The sequence below is a fragment of the Pempheris klunzingeri genome, chromosome 14 (genome assembly GCF_042242105.1).
Source record: "Pempheris klunzingeri isolate RE-2024b chromosome 14, fPemKlu1.hap1, whole genome shotgun sequence".
Lineage (NCBI taxonomy): Eukaryota > Metazoa > Chordata > Actinopteri > Acropomatiformes > Pempheridae > Pempheris > Pempheris klunzingeri.
The window spans coordinates 3,682,992-3,690,569 of NC_092025.1; positions in this window are offsets into that span (position 1 = coordinate 3,682,992).

A 7,578-nucleotide genomic window follows, 5' to 3' on the forward strand; every position below is an offset into this window, starting at 1 on the left:
TGAGCGTGTAACATATAACGCATTGTTAAAGGTTGAATTCCCACATTTTAATTTTTCACAAAAAGCAAAGAAACTTCAAAACATGAAAACAGATTTGTGTAGCAGAAAATTTTTTTTCTTTCCTAAACACATGAATCATCTCACAGCCTTCAGTTCAGCTGGGAGCCACAGGACTACTCGAGTGTATAAAGTATTTCAAACTAACCTCACCTCAACCAGGTACAACAGCAAGATCAGTATTAACAAACATATAGAGTATCATAGCTCTCACAGGGAACCAATATTTCTACTTCTAATACTCAAACTAAACGCTTATGTCCTTTTACTGGAGTTTGACATTTTTACTTACAGTATTGGAGTACTTCTTTACATTGTTATATGTGCACTACACTTCTCCTACAATGGTCCAGTTATGATTTATGTGTAATGTTTGTTCATAGTTTTAGGAATAATCATGAGGAACTTCAATATATCACAAGTCTAGACAAATGTTTAGCTCACTGATTCATTGCATGGACACAGCATTGCAATCAACGATTACTATTGAATGACTTATCTGTTTATTTAATTGATTTTAGGCCAAAAGACAGAAGTTGGATGGTTTTTGAAGTCAATGAACAGGCAGTTTTTGGACTGCAGCTGCAATAAACCAACATTTTGTGTAGGCCAACTTTAAGATTTGTCAGAAGGGTTAGACGTTCTACTAAAGTGAACCTTATCATCTTATTCTATTAATGTCATTCTTTTCCCCCTCATACTAGTTACTGTCTCAGTGAGGAAGCTGCGTGTCCCTGTATGTCCTTACAGAGATTATAATGCATATTATGTTAGCAGACTGTTAGGAAGAGTAAAGGACAACAGATTAGACAACGAGAAGATTTACGTTGCTGACCTTCTACAGCATGACCCAACACCCCTTACCCTTTCCATGCCCCCCTCAACTTCCCTCCATCCCTCCCGTCTTTCTCCTCTCCCTCGGCTATAAATCATCCGGCTCATTCATTAGGCCCAGTGTCAGGGCCGAAAACGCCCAGCGGGGCCGACGGAAGAGGGCCGCCAGCCTGAGAGGAGAGAAAAGAGACAGAGACAGAAAAGGAAGGATGAAAGGGAGGGGATGGCGTCATTTAATGCCCTGTTCCCTCATTCCAAAATGCAACACACCAATTTCCATGTTAATTTGCCCTGTGACAGCAGAGATGGATGTTGTGACTTTTTGGCTGATGTGATGCATACATAGAGAGGCTAAAATGAAGCCATTATGTAGGCAGCAGGGTCAGTGGATGTAGAGGGTAAATGATTTAGTGGCTCCCAGGGTAACAAAACATTCAGCATTTAAGTGATGTTATAGAATGATCAATAGGCTATTTCACCCTTTAATTTCATATTAACATTTAAAGATGTCATTGTTCAACAGACAGCACACTCCATACACACTATATTCATTATGCACAGATATAAGAATGTATACAAACCAGGTCAGCTTTAACAGAGCGCCACGCCACGCTACGCTTCAGCACTAATGTTATCCAGTGTTAACGCATCTTTTAATAATAACATTTTGTTTGTTCAGAAGCGTTATGATAATCATCTCGCAGTACAGCTGCCGGTTTTTGAGTGTCTTCGGATTTGTTGATTTTTTTATTAAAGACTGATAAAATACAAGTAACTAACCGAAACATTTAAAACCTCATTGCACAGATGGTCTGCATTGCATCATCAAAGGGTTTTTCTTAGCTTTTGAAAAGCTGATGTTTTGGAGAAACATGTTTTTCTCAGGACTGGAAGAGCAGGTTGAAACACAATGCTAAATGAAAGGGACACATGGGAAAACCTGATGTCCACAGTGGGCAAGTTGACCAGCAGTCCTGCCTCCCATTAAATGTGTTACTGTGTAAGACACTTGGTGTGTGTGTGTGTGTGTGTGTGTAAGTGAGTGTGTGTGGTGAAGCGGTCAACGGGCTCTGTGTGACTGACAGGGCAATACTGAAACAGATCAACCATATGGGTGCCATTGATTTCAAGTTAATTGTATGATTACCATTTAGCATGCAACAGCACAGTTAACCACTGCTGTCAGTCGATGTGAACGTGTCTCCGCCACCCGAACTGCTGCACGCACGGCACCAGGAATTAGTTTTCAAGACATGGAGACTCTGTTGCACACAGCCCAAGTGCTGTAATCACACCAGCTGGAGTGGTCCTACTGTAGCGTACACTATTTCAGACAAGTTATCAAATCAATACGCCGAATGTACTGTTCCCACTTTGCTTTTATAAATATATATTTGTCTAACTGCTTCATCAATATCAGCTCTGAATCTACTTTTCTCCTCATGTTGTATTTTATTTGTTCTCTTCCATCTATTTGTTCTGGTTCCCTGTAGAATCTTATTACTTTAGTGGCGGCAAAACTAACCTTGTTTCTCCACAGATCAATTGAGTTCTGTCTTATTGTATAAACAGTAGTGGCGCTGATAAAGTAATTGGATCCAAATGATTGGCTGGGGGTTTGAACTATGACTACATGAGGGTGTAAAGATAATCCTGTAAAAACTGATGTGCCGGTATATAAAGTGCTGAAAAGGCTCTAGTTTCATGACCAGGGTTGGACTCACTCACACCACTGCACATATTTTCATGCCTGGTCTTAGAACGGTAATTATCCACTTGGTAAAATAACAGACTAAATGACAGACATGCTATAAATCTGCACGTGTAAATGTCCATGTGTGTGTATGCAGTCTGTGCATGGTTTCAGGCCATGTCTAATATGGGTCATTGGTTTGCTGACATGCTACATAAAGCTGGTATTTTGGCATGGACCAAAATCTGAGATGCACAGATCCCAGGGGCATCGTGTGTGAATGTGTGTGAGTGTGTGTACTGTGCACACGAACAAATAAGACCAGCAGACATACAGTAGTGTTTGATTCATTACTATGTGAGCCTCTTAGTGTGTGGTCTCGTCTGTTGGTGAGTGTGTGTGCTGCTCAGTGGAGCTGGGGGCTTCGTGTAGAAACATATGGCCGTTAGTGAAGGAGACAGATGAAGGATAATCCCTCTGGCAGTCCAATACTCACACACACACACACACACACACACACACACACACACACACACAAATATAATCACATGTATTGTATAGCACTACACTGTAAATGTGACATAGTTTAACACAGTGTTAAGTTGTTTTTCTGCTAGAAAGCCTGTTTTGACTTGATTCTTCATGTCTTAACCTGCTTTGACTTTATATCTTATTGCAGGTCTGATCAAGCAGGCTGATTGATCCTCAAACTGAAACTGAAAAACAACCCAAAAATTTCTGCACTGAAACAAAGCCTGATCTTGAAAAGAAAAAATAAATGACCCCTCACATTCCCACGTGTTTGTTCAACTCTGGTAATTACAGACTGGTTTGGGTTTTTAAATACTCCACATATGAATTCTGATGGTGGCACGGCGGCTCCAGTTTATTAATGAAACAGACAGCAAAGCACTTCTTAGCTCAACATTCAGTCTCATTTGACCCTGGCAGCCCATACGAGACACAGATTACTTTGAAAAACATGTGTCGTGCTTTGCAGCTGCATGATAAAATGCTCATCCTGAACACAAAGTCATTGAGGGAAATCATATTAGATTTACTGTAAGAATGTTCCTCCTCAGTACTCAGCAAGTCAGAAGTGTGAGCAAATAATCTGCTTTAAACAGGAAGAAACAACATGAATTTCTGTATAAAGACAAACATAGATTCATGTTGAATTATTCCAGTGGTGGAATAATTACTTACTAACTTGAGTTTTTCCATTTTATGCAATTTCTACTCCACCCCATCTCAGAGGCAAATATTGTCCTTGTTACTACTTACACTTACATTTGTCTGACAGCTTTAGTTACCTTTTCAGATTAGTTCGAACCCCCTTGGATCAGCTGGAAAAAGCATCGTCGCAAAGATGAAACCGGCTGTAACATTTTAGACATTTGTGGTTCTCACAGGACAGAGACTAAACACATATGATGATCTGGTAGACCACGATGCATTGCTGTGGATCAAACTACCCAACAGTATATGAAGTAGTGAATTGGCTCAACCTTAAACATCTACAGCAGTAAAATGCAACATCCACATTAAAGCAGCAGTGATATTAAAGCAAAAGGTCCTTCTGTCCATTTCAGGACAATACAAATGAACTTCAGTTATTTTCTATACTGAATCCTTGAACAGGAGATGAGTGAATGATTTGTCCTCTTCCTTTATTATTTTAATCCAGATGTCTAACCTGGTTGTTCCTGCTGTGTGGACACTTGCTGCAGGCTGCAGGCTTCCCTGAACCCTCCCTGCTTGGCGTGCAGAGATTCTCCTCCTCCTCCAGTAGTCACGGTCTCTCAGGTGGACGGACGCATCACACTGCAACAATACACACAGTCCTGTTAGACTGAGGCTCTGCACGTCCCGTAAAAGCAACAAGTGGCATCGAATCATGATTTCATCATTTCCAGTGGAAAACTCTGTGAAATTCCTTTTCACAAACATAGAATCAAAAGAACCAGACGTAGAATTTGTTGGAGAAGCTTCAAACTGAGGAGAAAGTAAAGTTTCCATTCTTTTCCATTCTAACCCTAACCGTACAGGACATCATTAGGCCACATTGTCAGGTACTAAATAAAACCTGCTGCACAGACGCACATAATACAGGACATTCAAAGCAATGTTATTGGAAATAATAATAATAATAATATAATAGATATATGCACTAAGACAATATTGTGCGTTATTCTATTATATTGGTTAACATTATAGACTCTGGACTCACCTGGTGCAATAATTTACCTCTGTGTAATAATTTAATTTAATAATAATTTTTGATACATCATTTTTAATTCATACTTTTATATATTTATATTTTTCACTTTTGTGTTTGAAGTTTATTCTTATTCTTTTGGAGCTGTGTGTAACAAAAAGCAGGGTTAGGGGATTCTTAAAGGAATTCTGATTCTGATTCTGATTCTGATTCTGATATTATATTAAATATTAGGTATTTGGTCACAAGCCAAAGTACTGGATAAACTTAAATGTTGACTTCACCGTGGTGCTGGGTGACAAAGGATGACCAAAGTTATTACAATTCATGCTGACGGTGACATGAATGTGTCTGCACCAAATATTTTGCCAAACTATTCAGTAGATGGTGAGATATTTCACTAGTACACTGAAAATGTGGACCAGCTGGTGGCACTAGAGGAAAAACCAGGGTCACTAGGATTGATTCCCTGGGCACTCTGGATCTCTGTACCAAAGTTCATGGCAATTCCTGGATTATTGAGTTATTTTAGTTTACATATATATTCTCTTTATCTATCCTATCTGGTTTTTACTAACTATACGTTATTCTAGAGCACAACCACCTGTTCCCATGTGGAGTGTAAAACTGGAGTTGAACAGGTAATGGGGGACACAGGATTCAAACCGTGATTGTCCACCCAAATTTTGGAAGCCTGTTACCATTTATAGCAACGACACCACGACAAATATGCGATTTGGCCGAGTGGTTAAGGCCATGGACTAATACATGTAGTCATCACACAGCAGCAGCAGCATCGATATGCACGTCACCAAATACGGAAAAGTGCTGTGTGCATTTTAGGCACATGGCACAGCCGCGGTTAGTGCATGAATCACTGAAACATTTCAGGATCAGACAGCACGGACCTGAGACTGACAGTCAGGGGTTTTGCTGTTAAACACATTCCAAATGTTTTCCTCCAATAAAGCATTTGGAAGATGGAAGTTGTCCTCAGGATGAGACCAACACCATCACAGTTGGATATAGAACCCTAACCTAATCTAACCTAACCTAACCCTAACCTAACCTAACCCTAACCTAACCCAACCTAACCCCACCCCCCCAAAGACCTCTGCCCACAGAGCAGAACCTCTGCTATGCCTGACTGGAGATCAGCTGCCTTACGCAGCACTTCTCCAGCAAATGGCAGCAGACTTGGCCTCTGCCGAAGCAGCTATCCTCCAGCTGGAAGGGAGCAGTCTGGGTCTGTGCTCTGCCCGACTAGAGGTCACCTGCTGGGTGCAGGAGTGCCCAGAAACCAGTGCTGAAGAAGCAGCACACTGGGCCTCTCTGCAGTAGCAGCTGATCTGATCAGCCCGGAGCAGAAGCTCAGACCGGTGCAGCTCAGAACCTTAGAGCCGTCCAGCTTTCTCCTCTGTGGGAGGAGGTCTGAAGCTGGAAGCTCACCGTGGGTCCTATTTACAAACTTCTGTCCCCACACTGGACATGTCATCTGTGAGGTCACAGTTCTGTCAACACACATTATGATGTCACATACAGTATGATGTCACACACAGTATGATGACACATACAGTATGATGTCACACACAGTATGATGTCACATACAGTATGATGTCACATGCAGTACTTTACTGTGTATTTGATATTGTTTAATGTGGTTTGGATGTTTTTATTCCTACCCTTTGGAGGTGGGTTTCTTCCTGCAGTAGTCACCTCTCCTGGTTAAACCTCAGGCTCACTTTGGCTTCTTTAAGACTTCAGGTCTTCCAAATTATTAAAAATGTACACTTAAGAGGAAGAAATGAACTGAAACAGGTTCAGTCACCACCTTATAATTAAAACAGTTATTAAAACAATATTCCAGTTAATACCAAATAACATAACATAACAATATTCAGATAGTAATATTTCAAAATGTAAAATAAATGTATTATTATCTATTTTTGAGATAATGAAAGAATTGCATGAAATCTTTGTAATTCTGTTTTTAACCAAAATTAAACATAAATATCAGGAATGAGCTATTTTTAAAATCAATTTGTTGGCGGTGACATGATGAAGACCAGCATGCAGTAACTTTCTCGTGGCCTCTTTTACATCCTGACAGTTGAGAAATCTATTTTTTTAATCCAGAAACACCGGATTTAATAGGAAATACTAACAGGGAACATTTTACTACAACATGAGTGCTTTTACTTTAGGTAGGCTACATTTAGCTGATACAAACTTTTACTTAGGTAAGGTTTTGAATGTAGGCCTTCTGCAGTCAGACTGTACAATGCTGCATTATAGCCTGCTGCACCACCTCCAATCACAGTCACTACTAAATGCACTTTATTATTACTCAACCTATCCATGGACAACTGTGCAATAATCCATAATCCATATAATGTTTCCATCCCATCCCACCCTGTTGTTGTTTCTTTAGAATTATTGTATTACTTGTGTATATAATGTTTCTCTTTCTGTATATATCATGTTTATTTAATTTTCTCTTTCTTTACATGTGTGCTTTATGTCTGTCCTTTGAGCTGCAATAACAGCGAACTTTCCCCACTGCGGGATCAATAAAAAGTTTTATCTTTTATTTTTTATCTTTATCTTTTATCTACTCATAGTGGAGTATTTTCACACTATTGGTACTTTTATTGAAGGGTCTGAATACCCACCACTGAATGATTCTCTCCAGTGGTTTGTAATTATCAGGTATGGCAGCATTGTTTGTCTTATCAAGACTTAGTCAAGCTAAACAGATGACTATCGCCTTCCTGCT